Source organism: Sminthopsis crassicaudata, chromosome 1, assembly GCF_048593235.1.
Source record: "Sminthopsis crassicaudata isolate SCR6 chromosome 1, ASM4859323v1, whole genome shotgun sequence".
Lineage (NCBI taxonomy): Eukaryota > Metazoa > Chordata > Mammalia > Dasyuromorphia > Dasyuridae > Sminthopsis > Sminthopsis crassicaudata.
Window position 1 is genome coordinate 60,192,430 of NC_133617.1, and position 21,772 is coordinate 60,214,201.

The 21,772-nt window shown below is 35.9% G+C and overlaps 1 protein-coding gene across 1 annotated transcript in view; it reads left to right on the forward strand.

The window, feature by feature from the left end:
* The first annotated feature begins 17,990 nt into the window (after positions 1 to 17,990).
* Positions 17,991 to 21,772, forward strand: part of LOC141564165 (cytochrome P450 4F11-like) — a 33,663-nt gene continuing 29,881 nt past the window's right edge. Inside the window, exon 1 of the mRNA XM_074306299.1 lies at positions 17,991 to 18,122. The gene's annotated coding sequence lies outside the window, so the exon portion shown is untranslated. The remainder of the gene's footprint in view (positions 18,123 to 21,772) is intronic.

The following is a 21,772-nucleotide window of genomic DNA, read 5'->3' on the forward strand; positions in this document are numbered from 1 at the left end:
TTATCAATTTGGACAACATCCAGTCTGTCACCAGTCCTAGTCTCCCACACTCATACCATCATTTCCCTCCCCACAACGCATCTCTACTTAAGACTTTCATTGCTTTTCCCTTGGAACATTGCAACAATGTTGTAGCTGGTCTCTCTCTGCCTCCTTCTTATCCCTCCTGCATAAACTATCTGTCCTTACAGAGTCACAGAATATCAGAGCTGGAAAGGTCTTTAAGAATGATCTAGTCCCGGCAGCTAGGTGGTGCGGTGGGTGAAGCACCTAAATTCAAATCCAGCCTCAGAGACTAAATACTTTCTAGCTGTGTGACCCTGGGCAAATCACTTAATCCCAATTGCCTCAGAGGGGGGGAAAAAAGAATGATCTAGTCTAATCCCTTGCCAGTGGGAACTGAGGCCCAGGGAGGGGAAAGGACATCAAAGAAGCTTGGAGTTGGAAGTAACTTCAAATATCATATAGTTCAATGTTTCTTCAAGATTATACAGATTATATTAATGATCAAAACCAAAACAAGATCCAGGGTTCTTAATTCCTACATCAGTTTTTCCCCCCTATAATATTTCTCTTTTTCCTAGTCTTTAAATACATATCAGTGATTAAGGCAAGGTAAGAAACAAGGAAGAGAATGGCCTCTTTTACCTAGCCCCCCCCCCAAAAAAAAAATCAATTTGGGAGAGCAAGACCATCTCAGTTTATGGTCAAAACAAAAACAATTGCTATTTATATTCACTCTGAGCCAATCTGGACCCAAATAATGATCAAGTGGGGCTTGGGCTGGGATCTATTGTTGGTCAATTATTGAGAGCCAGAGAGATTTGGGTTTACTGCTTGTCCCTAGCTCAAAAACCCAGTATGTCTTGCAAAGTTCCAACAATCAAAATGTATATTCCTTTAAGTAGAGCACCCAGAGTATGACACTCTATGTGGACAGAGGGAAGGAAAAAAAAGGAAAGAGAGGGAGAGGGGAGGGGCATAGAGAGGAGAGGAAGAGAGGGAAGGGGAGGAGAGGGCTTCAGTGACCAACTGACCTGTCCCAATTGGTTTCCGAGTGAGCTACTCACAGAGGGTGACATCGTGTCATAGCATCAACTCCCTGATATCATGGTCCTCTTCAAGAACAAAGAACAACAAAAGCCACAAAGAGAATGCACAGCATTCAACATAAGATTCCCTTAATCAGAAACTTTCTATGACTTACAATTACCAATTAAGATCCAAGATCAATCAAAAAAGATTGGTTTAATTATTCACAGAGTAAAATACAAGGTGGATTAAAGGGTTCACATTACACAGACAAAGACAATAAATTGGAGAGACGACCCATTAAGTTAATCCTTCAATGCAGGTTTCTTGAACATGCAAAAAAAATCAATGATGTGAGCTGAAATCAAGAGTAAATAGAAAGAGAAGATTTTATTGGATAGTAATGAACAAGCATTTCAGTGCCACTGGTACTACTATAGTTTGATGTGAATTTCTAGGGTGCACCTTGCTCTGTGGAGAAAGATAATTTGATTTCTTCTGTCTCTCTTTTATGCTTCTCTGATATAGGCACTGAAGATTCCTGATCAGAAACTGAAATACAAACTAATAATGATTGGTAAAATAATGTAATAGCAGTCTGATCAAGTATCTTTGCTTGTATAGTCTTACTGTGCTTCTATTAGAGTCTAGGGATATGTAAGAAGGGGCTTTGCCCCAATTATGGATATGCTCAGATATTTCCACTTCTTAGTGGATTATTGTTTGTGGATAAAAGGTCTTTGAATTGGCTATTGAGTCAGAATTGAGTGTGCAGTGCATAGAAAAGCTGTAACAAAAAGCACTTCACCAACCTCTCTGTTCTTCATCTGTCTCTTTCTTTTTCTCTCTCTATTTCTCTGTGGTGTTTGTATCTATGTCTGTGTCTGTCTGTCCATCTGTCTCTCCTTTGGGATGGGGAGAAATAGATACTGTTATCCTCCAGATAAGGGTAGAATTTTCTCAAACTTATCACCATTTGGCCTCAAACATGGCAATTGTTATTTCTTCTCTCATTTGTATTCATTTTTTCTTGATTCTCAGTTGATGAGTATTAGAGATAGAATGACCTTATGATTTTGAAAGATAATGAATAACCAGAAGTTCAGGAAATAGGATTCCAAAATAGAAATCTGCAACACCTGCAACATATGAGTTTAAGAGAGAATGCAGCCTGAGGAGTTACTTGCTCACGTCTAGCACAGCAGAGCATCAACCCAGAAGCCTATATGCCATATATAACAAAGTCATCATTTGTGTAGCAACTGTAACACATCCAGAAGTGGGAGAAATGCTTTGAAGATATCATTGAAATTCAAGCCCATTCTTCCCAGGCACTGATATTGTAGAAGATAATGAATCTCAGTTTGAGTGGAGGTGAGGAAATGTTTTGTAGTCGTCACTAAATTCAAATCTACTCTCTCTAGAGACTAAGATATGCTCTGGTTTAAGAGAATTTTTGTGGACTTTAGTTTTTGCTAGGATTTCTTTATAAATATTTTGGGGCAGCTGGGTAGCCCAGTAGATAGAGTGTAGTGTCTGGAGTCAGGAAAACCTGAGTTCAAATCCAGCCTCAAACACTTACTAGCTGTGATTGATCTTAAGGTAAATAATTTTAACTTGTTTGTCTCCATTCCTTATCTGTAAAATGAGCTGGAGAAGAAAATGAAAAATCACTTCAGTATCTTTGCCAAGAAAACCCCCAAAGTGGGACAGACACAAAGAGTTGGGCATAACTAAAAAGGACTGAGCAACAATCTAAGTGAAACACTAATCTTTCAGATTACCACCCTGCAAATCCAAATCCTGAAACTGTTCTCCTCTATAGGAAAACACCATATATGCCTAGAAAATGTGACAACAAAAACTTAGCATAGCTGAGGTTCCAAGTTAGGTGGGTAAACTTTATGGGACCATTGATTCTTCTATATTAGCCTAAAGCTCATTTCACCTGAAATCTTGACATCTCTCTACTGGCTGAATCTTAGAGGTATCCTGTTTCTTCTCCTGTGTGTGTGTGTGTGTGTGTATACACACATACTATGGATGTATAGTGCACATCTATCTAAATGAAGTTTCAAAGAAAGCAAGGGTCAATATCTCTAGAATATCTTACCCCAGTTCTTCTTAAAGAGTGATTTTGATTCCTTTGACAGCAGTAGCAGTAACAACATCTTTGGGAACTCTCAGCCCAGAGATGGTTAGGTTAGAAAAAAGATTACAAGATAACTTTTGCAGACATTGGGTCCAAGTAGTACTTATTGGCAATTCTATTACACATGTGCAGCTCTGGATCATAATTCCAGGCAGAGGGGAGCATTTATAATCTATCACAAGGAGGAGGGGCCCTTTTCACAGTTCCAAAGTATCAGAAAGCACTACTACTTGTCGCTGTGGTTTAGCAGGAGACCTGCTCACAGTTCCATGACACAGAGGAGCATTGCTAGTGTATCATGGCTGAAGGGGAGCTGAGGTTCTTCCTGGATAAAGAGCAAAGTTCAGACCATGAGAGCAGTGACTACATTTCTCCATGTATCACTCCACCTTGGAAGTACCAAAAACTTCTATACTTTAGTACTAGCTCTGAAAAATAGCAGCACATAAAACCTGAAGCTTGGGATAGTGCCTTCCCAACTCTCAGAAGACAGCAGAGCCCAACTTTAATATTAAAGCTCAAAAAAAAAAAGAAAGAAAGAACAAATAACTAATAAGCAACTGACAATACAAAGCTCCTACAATGGCATAAAAGACATATATATATATATATATATATATATATTATATATATATATATTATATATAAGCTCAAAAGCTTTAAAAAAAAAAAAAAAAAAAAAGGACCACAATGTGAAAATACCTACAAAGTTTCAAAAAAAAAAAAATTAATTGGACCCATACTAGCAAAAATTCCTGAAAGAGTTAAAGAAAGTAAAAAAAGGGTGGGGAAGAAATTGGAGTGATATGAGAAAATTATGTAAAGAAAATTAACAGTTTGATAAAAGAGGCAAAAAAAATACTGAATAAGATAACTTTAAAAATAGAATTTGTCTAAAGGTAAAGAGATTCAACAATTCTCTAAAGAAAAGAATCTCATTAAAAATGGAATTGACCAAATGGAAAAAGAAGTACCAAAGCTCACTGAAGAAAATAATTCCTTAAAAATTGGAATCAGGCAAATAGAAGCTAATGACTCCATGAGACATCAAGAAATAATAAAATCAAAAGAAAGAAAAAAATAGAAGAAACTGTAAAGTTTCTTATTTCAAAAACAACTGACCTAGGAAACAAATCAATGAGAGAGAATTTAAGAAATTCTGGGTAATTTGAAAATCTGATTTAAGAAAAAGCTGACATCCTATTTCAAAATTATAAAGGAAAAATGCCTCAGATCAGAAGGTAAAATAGAAATTGAAAGAATCTACTAATCGCTTCCTAAAGGTGATCCCAAAATGAAAATTCCCAGGAATGTTTTGGCCCAATTTCATAGCTTCCAAATCAAGGAAAAAATATTACAATTAGCCAGAAAAAAAAAATTATAATCTAGATGACACAAGATTTACACTTCTACTTAAAAGATTGGAGGCCTTGTAATATGATATTTCAGAAGGCAAAGGAATGAGGATTATACCAAGAATCATTTGCCTAGCCAAATTAAGTATATTTTCTCCAGGGGGAAATGGATATTTAATGAAATAGAGAACATTTAAGTATTCATTATGAAAAAAAAAAAAAAACAGAGCTGAATGGAAAATTTTACATTCAAACACAAGACCCAAGAATAATGCAAAAAGATAAACATGACAAAGTAATCATAAGAGAGTCAATAAAGATAAGCTGTTTATGTCCCAGTATAGACAGAGGGTCTAAATATGAGTCAGTTATAGATCTCCAAATATTAAAAATTAAGGAGTGACAATCAGGGATGCACTGGGAGAAGGGAGAAGAGAGAGATAGAATAAATAAAATTTTCTTTCATAAAAGAGGCATAGAAAGAAGAACTTTTATAAGAGAGAAGAAAAGGGAAAGATGACAAGCAATGACGTAATCTCATTCTCATTGGAATTGGCTCTAAGAAGTTAGAATACACATACACACATGCACATATATGCTCAGTTGGGTATGGAGGTCTATTTTACCTAATAGAATTATGGGGGAAATGACAAAGGGAAGGAAGGATAGATGAAAGAATGCAGTACTCAGAAACAAAAGAGACATTTGAGGAGAACAAGATAAAAAAAGATGACAAATTCTGGAGAGAATGAGAAAAAAATGTATCTTGATGAAGTGTGAACTGTTCAAATATTCTAAGGAGTAATTTGTAAAAGTATTCAAAAGGCTAGAAAACTGTGCGTGTCCTTTTACCAGGCAATATGAGATTTTTTTTTAAAAAAAGGAAAAGGATTTATATGTACAAAAATATTTATATTAGTTCTTTTTGTGATGGCAAAGAATTGAACTTGAGGGGAGGTTCATCAGTTGGGGAATTACTTGGCTTCTGATTGTGATGGACTATTAATGTGAGAAATGGTGAGAGAACAATGTTCTGTTTCCACATATGTTGTAACTTGGCTACAAAATAAGGAATCGAGTGAAAGTCAAACTAGTGGTCCATAATATACTATCCTGGCCAGCAATAATGCTTGTAGTAAAAAAAAAAAAAAAAAAAAAAAATTATTCAAACACAAAGTTAGGATGAGGATTCTGCAGGAGGCATATAACAAGTAAAACATAAAGGTTTTATTGTTCCATATTCATCATCTAGATATGTAATTTGTAGTGAACTATGACCCATCAGTAATTCAAAGATCACAAGATATGACAGACAGTTAAACCCTCTCACTTCAAGCTTCAATCACAGTATTCTTGCTACTGTGCATGCTTAATTAGTCTTTTAAATATTAACTTCTCCATAGGAGGAGCTTTGGCTTCATTAAAATAATATGCAATATATTATTGTGGGGGAGAATTATTAAGGAACATATGTAATGGAATTGTGATGAAATGTTAGCCCTTCAAAGGGTCTCCACCAATGTAAACTTTGAGAAGGAGGATTTAGGATTTAGGGTGGAATTACAGGATTTAACTGATAGCTTCAGTACCTGTGGGAATTGTGTGTGAACTCATGTTCACTTTGTGCAGGAGTATATTAAAAGTTTAAACTGCTTTACTTATCCGGAGTCTGTTTGTTAACTTCACCCTTTGGGGAGTTCAAAAGATTGTGATAAGATGTGACGAGAAGGATGGTGAGAAGATTTAGGAGATCACTGTGCACAGTAATGTCATAACGATGATCTACTGTGAAAGACTTGGCTGCTCTGATCAATACAATGACCCAAGAAAATTCCAAAAGATTTCATGATGAAAAATACTATCCACCTCTAGAGAGAGAATCAATGAGTACAAATTGAAGTATATATTGCAATATGGTTAAAATGGAAGTGTTTTACACAATTGTACATGTATAATTGATATTATTTTGTTTGTTTTCTCAGTGCATGGAGGAGGTATGGGAGGGAGAGAGAGATTTTTGAAATCAATTTTCTCCTATTCATGGGATTCTTACTGCTGCCCTCAGCCATCCCAACCCAAATTTGCTTCTAGCCTCAAGCCCCACAGACATCATTAATTGTGAATCTCACTGGAACAATGAGTCCACCAGCATTTTCTGTAACCATATTACCAGGTTATCACATGACAGTAACCACAAAACATGACACAGAAATCAGTAAACAAAAAAGTAACACCAGCAGGATGCAGAACAGGATATTGGACTGCATGCTTAATAAATATTTCCCCCACCATGGTACTAATTTTCATATTATTACCATAAAGTAATATTCCCCTAAGTGAGCTTTTCTGTATACATTCTGGGTAATGACATGTGCAGTTCCACTAAGCCTTTAGGACTTCTCCACATTAGCAAACTTCTATAACCTCAGAATTTACATGTCTAGTGGTGTAATTAGCATAATTTACTTTGTAAAAAGCCTTGTCTTGCTTTGCTAGGCTGCTAATTCCTTAGGGAAGCTGGGCTGGCCCAATGAGTATATAAATTTTGGCAATTCAAACATTCTTGGTAACTTTGAAGATGCCAATTGCAGTCGAATGATAAGGTCAGAAACAAGACTATAAAGGATTTAAAAGCAAGTGAGGGGAAAGGAAATGGTGGTAGTTAGTGCAGATGGCTTTCTTAAGAAGTTTAGCCATTTCTGATCAAAAAAGCAAAAAAAAAAAGTAAAAGAAAAAATATGCTTCAAAAAAATACGACTTTAGCCAGGAAGTGAAGAAGTAGATATTTGGTGAAAATGGTCTCATAAAGTGAGTTGTTGTTATTGTCATCATTGGTATTTTGTTTTGTTTTGTTTATGAATAAAGAAGATATGAACATGTTTTTCAGTTGCAGGAAGCAGCCAATGAATAGGGAGAAATTCCTTATTAAAGAGAGTGGACATTCCTCAATTGATAAGTGGTCAAAGGATATGAATAGACAATTTTCAGATGATGAAATTGAAACTATATCCATTCATATGAAAGAGTGTTCAAAATCACTACTGATCAGAGAAATGCAAATTAAGACAACTCTGAGATACCACTACACACCTGTCAGATTGGCTAAGATGACAGGAAATAATAATGATGAATGTTGGAGGGGGTGTGGGAAAACTGGGACACTAATACATTGTTGGTGGAGTTGTGAAAGAATCTAGCCATTCTGGAAAGCAATCTGGAATTATGCCCAAAAAGTTATCAAACTGTGCATACCCTTTGATCCAGCAGTGATACTACTGGGCTTATATCCCAAAGAAATACTAAAGAAGGTAAGGAGACCTGTGTGTGCCAAAATGTTTGTAGCAGCTCTTTTTGTAGTGGCTAGAAATTGGAAAATGAATGGATGCCCATCAATGGAAAGTGGTTGGGTAAATTATGGTATATGAATGTTATGGAATATTATTGTTCTGTAAGAAATGACCAGCAGGATGAATACAGAGAGACTTGGAGAGACTTACATGAACTGATACTGAGTGAAAGGAGCAGAACCAGGAGATCACTATACACTTCAACAATGATACTATATGAAGACATATTCTGATTGAAGTGGATATCTTCAGCATAAAGAAGATCCATTCAGTTATAGTTGATCAATGATGGATAGAAACAGCTACACCCAGAGAAGGAACACTGGGAATTGAGTGTAAAATGTTTACACTATTATATTTCTACACAGGTTACTTATACCTTCGGAATCCAATTCTTACCGGGCAACAAGAAATTTGGTTTTACATACATATATTGTATTAAGGTATACTGTAACACATTTAATATGTATGGGATAACCTGTCATCTAGGGGAGGGAGTAGAGGGAGGGAGGGGAAAATTTGGAAAAGTGAATACAAGGAATAATCTTGTAAAAAAAATACCTATGCATATGTACTGTCAAAAAAAATTATAATTTTAAAATTAATTTTAAAAAAGAGAGTGGAAAAGATAGGAAAGGCATGTGCTGGAGAGGAGAGGAGAGGATGGACTAGGATAGGATCATGATTACATTTAGAAGAATTTGCCTTGGCTAAAACAAGAACTATCTCTTCACGTGAGATTGAAGTGAAATATGAGATATTAAAACAAAACTTCTGAATAAAATGAGATGAGGAGGGAAGAAAATGCAATTCCCTGGTATTACATCAATTTTTTGGTGTACTGTGAGGTGAGGTCCTCAGCTAAGAGGATCTAGTAGAGATGCAATGAGGCATTTGAGGATGGATGAAAAGTTTTGTGATACCTTCTGTCATGAGTAAAATAATCGCTATATTAGGGAAGTATAAATAGATTGCCTGCTACAATAGAGTCCTATTGATATTATATAATGTGCATTTGTAGTGAACCTGATCAATACAATTTTCTTTATTTTCTCTTTGGATTATTATCATCTCTGTGGATAGCTGAAATGGAACAAAGGAGGCTACTATAACAGACTATATTAAGGAACTGGGAAGTTAGGGTATTTGAGAGAGAATATTTCTATACCTATCCTCTTTATCAAGCAGCTAAGTGGTACACTAGACCTGGAGACAGAAAGAACTGAGTTCAAATTTGAGTTCAGACAGTTAATAGGAAGTCAGTTAATCAGACAGTTAATAGGAAGTCAGTTAATCTGTTTGTCTCAGTTCCCTTAACTATAAAGTTGGCATAATAATAACACTTAACTCCCAGGCTTATTATAAGGATAAATTATAATGATAAAGTTCTTTGCAAGTCTTAAAGCACTATGTAAATATTATATATTATCTAAAAACTCTATGAGTCTATGTATATCCATATTAATGATGCATGTATGTAATATTAAAATCCTCCAAAACAAAGGCAGGAGCTCTGGTGCAGGCTATGAGCTCAGCTGTGAACTCAATGATCAAAGGAAAGAAAATGGGGGAGGGAGAGGGCTACAGAGTCAAGATGCCAGAATATTGCCTGGGCTCTCCCCAGCTTCTCTCAGAAGCAATGCTAGATCAAGTCTCTGGACAGATTTTGGAGTGACAGAATCCACAAACATTCAAAGTGTAATAATTTTCCTGCTTAAGATACTTTGCAAGGATTTCAGGAAAGGTCTATCTCAATTTGGCAGGGGAAAATGTAGCTCAGCACTGGCACTATGTAGGGAGACCCAGCAGATGAGGCCTACAGAGAATATAATGGGAGGCTCTTAGCCAAAGTACAGTAGCATTAACTACTCCATCCTGTTTCAAAGAGCCAGTGGATCAGCAGACCAGCTGTGAGTATTCCAATGTAATTACAGAAAGCAAATTGTGAGCCCCCAAACAAAGCATAACAGGTACCATTTGGCTAGGCCCACCCCAGTGCAGTGGGAAAGACTACAGCATTACCTTCCCCAATGCTATCAATGAAAAGTTCCTATCACTTTACAAAAGAATCTTGGGACAATCTCCCCTGTGCCCTAGGAGCAGAGCACAAAAGTAAAAAGAGAGCTGACTATAGAAAGTTCCTGTGGAAACAGGGAAGATCAGAACACTAACCCAGAAGAGGATAGCAAAGGCAAGATGAAGGTAAAGCCTTATAAGGAGAGATATGAACTCAAGACTCTCTTAAAAGAATTTTAAAAGGATCTTTAAAAAGAGATAGAAGAAAAATGGGGAGAAAGAAATGAGAGCTATGCAGGAAAATTATGAAATTTGGGGAGAAAAGCCAACCACAAGCAAGAAAAAGAATCAGAGAAATTAATTAAAGAAAGCAACTCCTTAAAAAATAAATTTGGTGAAACAGATTAAGAAAATAACTCCTTGAAAAATAGAATTGGTAGAATGGGAAGAGAAAATGCCTCCTTAAAAATAGAATTGGCAAAATAAAAAAAAAAAAAATCCACTGAACAAAACAGCTACTTTAAAGCTACAATTGGCCAAATGGAAAAGGAGGATTTAAAAAAAAAAAAAAAAAAGCTAACTGACGAAAATAATTCATTAAAAATTATAAAATTATTCATCTAAAAATTAGAACTGGACAAACAAAAATGAGACTCAATGAGACTTCAAGAATCAGTCAAACAATCAAAGAATTGCACATGTTTAACATATATTGGATTACTTGCTGTCTAGCAGAGAGGGTAAGGAGAAGAGAGGGAGAAAAATTTGGAACACAAAGTTTTGCAAGGATTAATGTTTGCATATATTTTGAAAATAAAAAGCTATTATTAAAAAAAAAAAAAGGGACTTCCGGCCAAGATGGCGGCGTGGAGGCAGACAGCTGCTTGAGCTCCTCGTTTTCTCTCAGAACTTACTTCATGACAAGCCTCTGATTTAATGCTTGACCCAGAAAGAAATCCACAAATTATCACCAAGAGAAGACATCCTTGAAAGTCGCCAGAAAAGGTCTGTGTTTGTTCAGGGGAGGGTCAATCAGACTGGGTGCAGACTGAGGGCAGACAGCCAGAGCAAGACAGGCAGCTCACACAGCTCAGACCTGAGGGGGAGGGGTGTGATCTCTGCCGTTTCTGTGAAGGGTCTTTTGCCCCAGTGTGGATGCTCCGTCTTGGCAGCAAGCCAGGAGCGGTGGAGAGGGTGTAAACACCGGAGGTGAAGATTAAAACCCCAGAAAGCCAGCGTCTCTCAGAGCCCGGCCACCCCCAACCCCCACCTGGACTGACTCGGTGCGTTCTCAAAGCCTCAGAGCGCAGACTCAGTATAGTCATTGCTGTTCTGTTAGTGGCTCTCTGCTGCCCTACCCCCAGTCTGTAGAGGAAGCCCATTAATAACATCCAGCCCTATCCCCCGCAAAACAGACCAATTGTTTCTCTTGTCAGTTTGTTTTCTTTGATTCCTACTCTGACAAAATGAACAAAAAATTCAAAAGGGCTCTAACCATTGACAGCTTCTGTGTGGAGAGGGAGCAGACTTCAAATGCTGAGGAGACTAGGAACAGAATGTCCCCAGATGTATCCCCTGGGAGGGATATAAGCTGCTCCTCAATACAAAAGAACCTCATAGAGGAAATCAAAAAGGCTCTCACAAGAGAGCTGGAAGAGAAATGGGAAAAGGAAAGGGAAGCTTGGCAAGAGAGCCTGGAGAAGTCATCCCATGCATTCAAAGACAGAATGGATAAAGAAATCAAATCATTGAGAAACAAGATTAGTGAGCTGGAAAAAGAAATCAGCTCTCTAAAAAATAAAATGGATAAAATGGAAAAAAATTCCATAGAAGATAAAAACTCAATTGGACAATTACAAAGAGATATTAAAAAAGTGAGTGAAGAAAATACATCATTGAAAATTAGACTGGAACAAGTAGAAATGAATGACTCAAGGAGAAACCAAGAGGGAGTCAAGCAAAACCAGAGAAATGAAACAATTGAAAAGACTGTCAAGTACCTTACCAGAAAGACAACAGACCTGGAAAACAGATCCAGGAGAGACAATTTGAGAATAATCGGACTCCCTGAAAAATGGGAGGAAAAAAAGAGCATGGACACCATTTTCGAGGAAATTATCAAAGAGAACTGCTCAGACGTTTTGGAAACAGAGGGTAAAATAGACATTGAGAAAATTCATCGATCACCTACTGAAAGGGACCCTAAAATCAAAACGCCAAGAAATATAGTGGCCAAGTTCAAGAACCATCAGACAAAGGAAAAGATATTGGAAGCTGCTAGAAAAAAACAATTCAGATATGGAGGATCCACAATAAGGATAACCCAGGATCTAGCAGCGTCCACATTAAAAGAACGCAGGGCCTGGAACATGATATTCCGAAAGGCTAAGGAACTTGGTATGCAGCCAAGAATAACTTACCCAGCAAGAATGAGCATCGTTTTCCAGGGAAGAAGATGGACATTTAACGAAATAAATGAATTCCATCTATTTTTGATGAAAAAACCAGACCTACATAAAAGGTTTGATCTTCAAATACAGAACTCAAGAGACTTCTAAAAAAGGTAAAAAGAAATCTTGAGAACTATACTTCTGCCAAAAAAATATGTAAAGAACATATGTACAATTTGTCTTAGAAACTAGAGGTGGAAAGGAGATTATATCATAAAAAAGTATAAAGTGGTGGTACTACATCTCATGAAGAGGCAAAGGTAACCTATTATATCTGAGAGAAAGAAAGGAGGGAGATGAACATAGCGTGTATCAATAGACATATTCGATTTATGGTGAAACTTCTTCCACTTCATTGAAAAGTGAAAGGGAAGGAGTAAGCTAAGGGGAAGGGAATACAGTAATTTCGAGGAAAAGGGGTAAAATAAGGGGAGGATCTTTAAGGTGGGGGAGGGATCCTAAAAAGGGAGGGCTGTGAAAAGCAAGTGGTGTTTACCAATTTAATACTGGATAGGAGGGTAAAAGGGAAGGAAAGGGGAAAAGCATAAGCAGGGGTTAATAGGATGGCAAGTATAGAATTAGTCCTTCTAACCATAAATGTGAATGGGGCAAACTGCCTCATAAAGAGGAAGCAGTTAGCAGACTGGATTAAAAGTCAGAATCCTACTATATGTTGTTTACAGGAAACACACCTGAAACAGGATGAGACATTCAAACTAAAAGTAAAAGGGTAGAGCAGAATCTATTATGCTTCAGGCAAAACCAAAAAAGCAGGAGTAGCCATCCTCATCTCAGATCAAGCAAAAACAAAAAATGATCTAATTAAAAGAGATAAGGAAGGGCATTATATCCTGCTAAAGGGAAGCATCAATAGTGAGGCAGTATCAATATTAAACATGTATGCACCAAGTGGTGCAGCATCTAAATTCTTAAAAGAGAAATTAAGAGAGCTGCAAGAGGAAATAGATAGCAAAACTATAATAGCGGGAGATCTCAACCTTGCACTATCAGAATTAGATAAATCAAACCACAAAATAAATAAGAAAGAAGTCAAAGAGGTAAATAGAATACTAGAAAAGTTTGATATGATAGATCTTTGGCGAAAGCTAAATGGAGACAGAAAGGAATATACTTTCTTCTCAGCAGTTCATGGAACCTATACAAAAATTGATCATATACTAGGGCATAAAAACCTCAAAATCAAATGCAGTAAGGCAGAAATAGTAAACGCATCCTTTTCAGACCATAATGCAATCAAAATAACATTTAATAAAAAGCCAGGGGAAAATAGACCAAAAAATAATTGGAAACTAAATAATCTTATACTAAAGAATGATTGGGTAAAACAGCAAATCATAGACATAATTAATAACTTCACCCAAGAAAATGACAATAATGAGACATCATACCAAAATGTGTGGGATACAGCCAAAGCAGTAAGAAGGGAAAGTTTTATATCCCTACAGGCATACTTGCATAAAATAGAGAAAGAGAGGGCCAACAAATTGGGCTTATAACTAAAATTGCTAGAAAAGGAACAAATTAAAAACCCCTAGACAAACACAAAACTTGAAATTCAAAAAATAAAAGGTGAGATTAATAAAATTGAAAGTAAAAAACTATTGAATTAATTAATAAAACTAAGAGTTGGTTTTATGAAAAAACCAACAAAATAGACAAACCCTTAGTAAACCTGATTAAAAAAAGGAAAGAGAAAAAGCAAATTGATAGTCTTGAAAATGAAAAGGGTGAACTCACCACTAATGAAGAGGAAATTAGAACAATAGTTAGGAGCTACTTTGCTCAACTTTATGCCGATAAATTCGATAACTTAAATGAAATGGAAGAATACCTTCAAAAACATAGCTTGCCCAGATTAACAGAGGAAGAAGTAAGTAGTCTAAATAATCCCATCTCAGAAAAAGAAATAGACCAAGCTATTAACCAACTTCCTAAGAAAAAGTCCCCAGGACCAGATGGATTTACAGGTGAATTCTACCAAACATTTAAAGAACAACTAACTCCAATGCTATGTAAACTATTTGAAAAAATAGGGATTGAAGGAGTCCTACCAAATTCCTTCTATGACACAGACATGGTACTGATACCTAAACCAGGTAGATCGAAAACTGAGAAAGAAAACTATAGACCAATTTCCTTAATGAATATTGATGCTAAAATATTAAATAAGATATTAGCAAATAGACTTCAGAAAATCATCCCCAGGATAATACACTATGACCAAGTGGGATTTATACCAGGAATGCAGGGCTGGTTTAATATTAGGAAAACTATTAGTATAATTGACCATATTAATAATCAAATTAATAAAAACCATATGATCATCTCAATAGATGCAGAAAAGGCATTTGATAAAATCCAACATCCATTCCTACTAAAAACGCTTGAGAGTATAGGAATAAATGGACTATTCCTTAAAATAATAAGGAGCATATATTTAAAACCTTCAGTAAACATCATATGTAATGGTGATAAACTAGAACCTTTCCCTGTAAGATCAGGAGTGAAACAAGGTTGCTCACTATCACCATTACTATTCAATATAGTACTAGAAACTCTAGCCTTGGCAATAAGAGCCGAGAAAGAAATCCAAGGAATTAGAGTAGGAAATGAAGAAATCAAATTGTCACTTTTCGCAGATGACATGATGGTATACTTAGAGAACCCCAAAGACTCTGCTAAAAAGCTATTAGAAATAATTCAGAATTTTAGCAAAGTTGCAGGATACAAAATAAATCCACATAAATCCTCAGGATTTTTATACATTACCAACACAATCCAACAGCAAGAGATACAAAGAGAAATTCCATTCAAAATAACAGTCAATAGTATCAAATATTTGGGAATATATCTACCAAAGGAGAGTCAGGAATTATATGAGCAAAATTACAAAACACTTGCCACAAAAATAAAGTCAGATTTAAATAATTGGAAAGACATTCAATGTTCTTGGATAGGCCGAGCGAATATAATAAAGATGACAATACTCCCCAAACTAATCTATTTATTTAGTGCTATACCAATCAGACTCCCAAGAAACTATTTTAATGACCTAGAAAAAATAACAACAAAATTCATATGGAAGAATAAAAGGTGGAGAATTGCAAGGGAACTAATGAAAAAAAAAGTCAGAGGAAGGTGGTCTAAGTGTACCTGATTTAAAGCTATATTATAAAGCAACAGTCACCAAAACCATTTGGTATTGGCTAAGAAATAGACTAGTTGATCAGTGGCATAGGTTAGGTTCACAGGACAAGATAGTGAATAAAAATAGCAATCTAATCTTTGACAAACCCAAAGATCCCAAATTTTGGGATAAGAATTCATTATTTGACAAAAACTGCTGGGAAAACTGGAAATTAGTATGGCAGAAACTAGGCATGGACCCACATTTAACACCACATACTAAGATTAGATCAAAATGGGTCCAAGATTTAGGCATAAAGAACGAAATCATAAATAAATTGGAGGAACATGGGATGGTTTACCTCTCAGACTTGTGGAGGAGGAAGGAGTTTGTGTCCAAGGGAGAACTAGAGACCATTATTGATCACAAAATAGAACATTTTGATTACACCAAATTAAAAAGTTTCTGCACAAACAAAACTAATGCAAACAAGATTAGAAGGGAAGTAACAAATTGGGAAAAAAATTTTTACAGTTAAAGGTTCTGATAAAGGCCTCATCTCCAAAATATACAGAGAATTGACTTTAATTTATAAGAAATCAAGCCATTCTCCAATTGATAAATGGTCAAAGGATATGAACAGACAATTTTCAGATGATGAAATTAAAACTATTTCCACTCATATGAAAGAGTGTTCCAAATCACTATTGATCAGAGAAATGCAAATTAAGACAACTCTGAGATATCATTACACACCTGTCAGATTGGCTAAGATGACAGGAACAAATAACGATGAATGTTGGAGGGGCTGTGGGAAAACTGGGACACTGATGCATTGTTGGTGGAGTTGTGAAAGAATCCAACCATTCTGGAGAGCAATCTGGAATTATGCCCAAAAAGTTATCAAAATGTGCATACCCTTTGAACCAGCCATACTACTACTGGGCTTATACCCCAAGGAACTACTAGAGAAGGGAAAGGGTCCTGTATGTGCCAAAATGTTTGTGGCAGCCCTTTTCATAGTGGCTAGAAGCTGGAAGATGAATGGATGTCCATCAATTGGAGAATGGTTGGGTAAACTATGGTATATGAATGTTATGGAATATTATTGTTCTATAAGAAATGACCAACAGGAGAAATACAGAGAGGCTTGGAGAGACTTACATCAACTGATGCTGAGTGAAACGAGCAGAACCAGAAGATCATTATACACTTCAACAATGATACTGTACGAGGATGTATGCTGATGGAAGTGGATTTCTTCAACATAGAGAAGAGCTAATCCAATTCCAATTGATTAATGATGGACAGAACCAGCTACATCCAGAAAAGGAACACTGGGAAATGAATGTAAACTGTTATTTTTACCTTCTGAATCCAATTCTTCCTGTGCAACAAAAAATTCGGTTCTACACACATATATTGTATCTAAATTATACTGTAATATATTTAACATATATAAGACTGCTTGCCATCTGGGGGAGGGGGTTGGGGGAGGAAGGGAAAAAATCTGAATAGAAGTAAGTGCAAGGGATAATGTTGTAAAAAATTACCCATGCATATGTACTGTCAAAAAATGTTATAATTATAAAATAAAATAAAAAATTAAAAAAAAAAAAAAGAAACAAAACAAAAAATAATGAAAAAGTAGAAGAAAATGTAAATACCTCACTGGAAAAACAACTGAGCAGTAAAATAGATTCAGGAAAGACACTCTAAGAATTATTGGACTACTTGAAAAGTATAATGAAAAAAAGCCTAGACAAGATGATTTCTTGAAATCATAAAAGGAAAGAAAACATCTTAAAGACTGATGGAAAGGGTAAAGGTTTGGCTGCTAAATTTAAATACTATATACCTCAAAAGAGGAGAAAATGCTTAGTGATGGTTGGAGGAGTGTTGGGAAGTTGCATTTGGGAACAAGAAATATTTTAACTCCCCTCCTGCCATGAGACTTACACAGGATATCAAAGGAGGTGAGTGTTGAGAGTAATTAAAAATTGGGATTTGGCAAAATGGAATTGCCATGGGAAAAGGAATCCATAGATTTGAAAGTAGACAAGAGCTTAAAGTTGGGTTGGTTTATTAATGGGCTTCCAGAGCTATTTTCCCCTTGTGTCTAATTTGGACAAGGAAATGGAAAAATGGAAGGAAGAGGAGAAGGGGATGGGAATAAATGGTGAATGGAAAAAGAGAAGTGGAAGGAGGGACATATTAAGAGGACTGTTGGGATGATTCTACCTGCTCAGTGGAGATAAGATATTATAGGAAAGGAAGAAAGCAGGAGAGAATTTTAGATTTAGTGATATTATCTAGGGAGTTTAGATTATTATTTATATCCTTTTGTTTATTGCATCAAAGTTTTTCATAACAAGAATATAGCCTCTTCTGACTACGGGTTCCAGCATTTTCTCACTCCACCCAGCCTCCACCCAGGACCAGTTGCCTTCCCTCAATCCCTTTCCTAGAGAGGTGGAGTTTGATGGAGGAGACAATTTAGGAGGATTGTGGAATCTTTTTCTTGGTTCTAGATAATAGAGAGGAGCTGTTAACATCGCAGAACAGCAAAAGCGGGGGACCACCTTCATCAGAGCCAGAGAGAGACAGATACAGAAGCAGCAGGTACTGGTTGGGGAGGGAAGACTGATGTCCAAAACTGGAGGTGAAGAGGGCTATTTTCTCTTGGGAACAGGGTAATAAATCTGGTGGGAATTGAGCAGACAGGAATCTGAAAAGTTGGGACAGAGGAGAAAATAAAGATCAGAGCTCTGGAAAGAGGCTGGACAAATGGAAGATAAATGGTATTATGGAATTTGAAGTAGTGTGACAAGTTCAAATTTCAACTCTTTTACTTACTTTGTATCCTTGTAGAAGTCACTTAACCTCTGAGATTCTCCATTTTGACCCTCATCTGTAAAATTAGGAGGGTGCACTATGTGACTTCTGAGTTCCTACCTAATTCTTGATCTTCTGGTTTAGGAGAAATGGTAAACCAGAAAATAACAAATTATTAGAGGAGTGAAAATTTTTAAATAACTTAGCTATTCTAAGCAGTGTAATGATTCGATACAATTCTGAAGGATTCATGAAGAAAAAGGCAGTCTATCTCCAGAAAGAGAACTGATGGAATCTGAATGTAAATTAAAGCATACTTTTTAAAACTTTTTTTTTAATTTTTGGGGTACAGTAGAGGAGTCTGTATTTTCTTTCACAGCACAACTAATATGGAAATATATTTTGCATGACTGAACATGTTTAATTTATATAAAATTTCTTGCCTTCTCAATTTTTTGTTTATAAAACAAATAATAAAATTTGTTTTTACAGCTAATTAGAAAAAATGAAAAATTTTTAAAAGAAAAAGGGAAAACTGAGTTCTGAGAAACTTCTTTCTAAAACCAGCTTTGCTTGGGAATCGTTTTATGAGTCCTTTGGAATTTTGTTGGCCATTGTTTTGACCAGTGATAATAAATTTTTCAAATTTTTTCAAAGTTGGTTATTGCTGTTAATATATAAATTGTTTTCCTGATTCTGCTCACTTCGGTTTGGATTTATTCATTTACGTCTTCTCAGGTTTTTTTCTGAAATCATTGTCTTTATCATTTCTTATAAAACTACTGTTTTCCAATGTATTCATACAATATAACTTGTTCAGCCATTCCCAATTGATGAACATCTCTTCTTTCCAGTTCTTTGTTCCACAAAAAAAGATTGCTATAAATATTTTTGTACATATTGCTGCTTTTGCTTTTTATTTCATCATTCTTGACTATAGCTCTACTAACAATATTTCTGGATAAACAGGTATGAGATGTTTAATGTGTTTTTGGCATCGTTCCAAATTGCTTTCCAGAATGTTTGAACCACTTTACATTTTCACAACAATACAATACTGTAGCTTTCTCGGACAGCATTTCTCATTTTTATTTTTTGATTTTTTTTGTCACTTTAGCCAGTCTGAAGCTAAAATATGAGGTGGTACCTCAGAGTTTTAATTTGCATTTTTCTAATAATTATTTAGGACATGTTTTTATATGGATTTAATTAAATTCATCCCCTCTTTTTAGATTAGTTCTTCCTGTTTATGAACCAGACTTCATACTTTTGTTTATAGATATTTGAGGGTTTTATTTCTGACTTTCTTCTCATATATTGTTTCCTATGGATTTAGGTCTCTTTTTACCATTATTCTTCTTGAACTGTGCCTATTAATCACTCTAGTTTCAGAGTATTTTTGTCCTTAACCTCCCTTTTCACTTTAACTACAAGGATATTTGTCTTCCTCTTCCCTACCCTTTTAAATTTAGTTCAGTTCAGTTTCACTTGGTTTAGTTTAGAACTCACTCTTTAAAGCCAATATCCTTTTCACTCTCAAGATGCCTCTGTCCTGCATCTCTCTTCTTTAGTGAGTCCCTGACCTGAACTGAAATCCTCAGGTTATACTCTCCATCTCTATTACACACTCACAATAATTCCCCACCTATCTACTTGCAGCCTTGACTCCACACAAGCATCCTCTGTATTTACTTTTTCAGAGACCTTGCTGCCATTGATTTTTATTCATGTACTTCTTCCTGGCATATAGGAAACTCATAGCTGATAAAAAGCAGCCTCCCATTTCAGTAGACACTGATTACCCCAACAGACAATCTTGTGAATCCCCTCATGGCCCCATTTGCTGAGCCACCTTAGTCCACTGATTCAGGATTCAGTGGAATCCATACTTGATAATTTTCCCAGTATCTCACATTATTCTTTTGGGTGAGGTTACAAGGATGTTGAACCTCAGCAACACTAATCTCTTTTTAGAGGTTCCTAAGGTCTTTTATCTCAGAGGGGGAAATTATTTTTCCATTTTTTCCATTCTTGGAATAATTGGATATCCAGGAATTGAATTGTCCATATAATGTTTTCTGACAATCAAGCTATGAAAAGCCAGATAGGCTTTACTTCTTTTTCATGTGAAATTTCTAATCCTAGGGCCCCAAGGAATAGAAAATCTCTAAAATTACCTTTTCCAAGATCCATCTGATAACTTAGTGAGCACCTTAGGAAGGTCTGAGTTGAAGAGAATCTTTGTAAGACCCACCAGATTGACCTTCTATCTATTCCTATAAGGTTTCTATACAACAGGGAACAGATGACCAGGATATTCAGGTATTGGTCTTGGTCTTAACAGTATTCAGCAAATGTCCTCCAGAAATTTAAACTTCTCCATATGAAAAAACAAAACAAAACAAAAAACTCTGGGATTACGAGTAGTGTCTAGCCACAACAAGATAAGTTTACTCACCTTTATCCTGACACAATTATGACTTTATTGATTTTGGAACACGTGCCCATTCAACTATAATTTGTGCCATACTAAGACTGGTTCTTTCCTTGAGTATATTTCACATAATCATCCTGACCACATTGATAACAAAGGATCAACAGTGCCTCCTAGTGGGATTCCTTGGTATAGTGCCATGTGCTGATTGTGTTCCTGATTTTGAATTGGGTTTTGCAAGGCAGCCTCTTTTGGTTGTACCTCTTTGGCCAAATTTCTACATTGCTGGCCAATATTTGTCCTCTTTTAAGAAGGGTCTTCTAACCAAAGTTGGGGGATCATTTACTGCATATTTTGCAAAGAGTCCTACTGGGAAATGGGTAGAACTGGCTAGCTCTCAGCATCCCTCTCAGTTCTGTTATTCCAGGATTCTGATGGGAATAAGAGTATTTTTGCCATAGATATTCTCTGGGAATAAACCTTTTTCTGGATCCGAGGTCTCATTGTTAAGTCTTATAATAACATTATTATTTAGTTGTTTCTTGTCATGTTCAACTTTTTGTGATCCCTTTTTGGGGCTTTACTTGAGTAAATTTCCATTTATTTCTTCAGCTCATTTTATATACAAGGAAACTGGGGCAAAAAAAGGTGAAGTAACTCACCTCGGGTCACACAAGTGTCTGAAACTAGATTTGAACTTAGGTTTTCTTAATTCTAGGCGTGATACTCTATCCACTGTGCCACATACCTGCCCATATTCAACGAGTCCAAGCATATACTAATTAAAATGTACCTTTTTCTTGTAAGTCACAGAAGCTTAGAGCTTTGGTCTTGATGTTTGAAGAATTTGCCAAAGTTGTATTCTATATTGCACCAGAGAATGCTAGCATAGCTCTGATTGTTTTCTCATAATGTTTTCATTTTTTTTAAATCCCAAAGGTTTAGCAAGACTATAAAAACTTACCAGGGATAAAAATACATGTAAACTGCATCTTTTTATTGT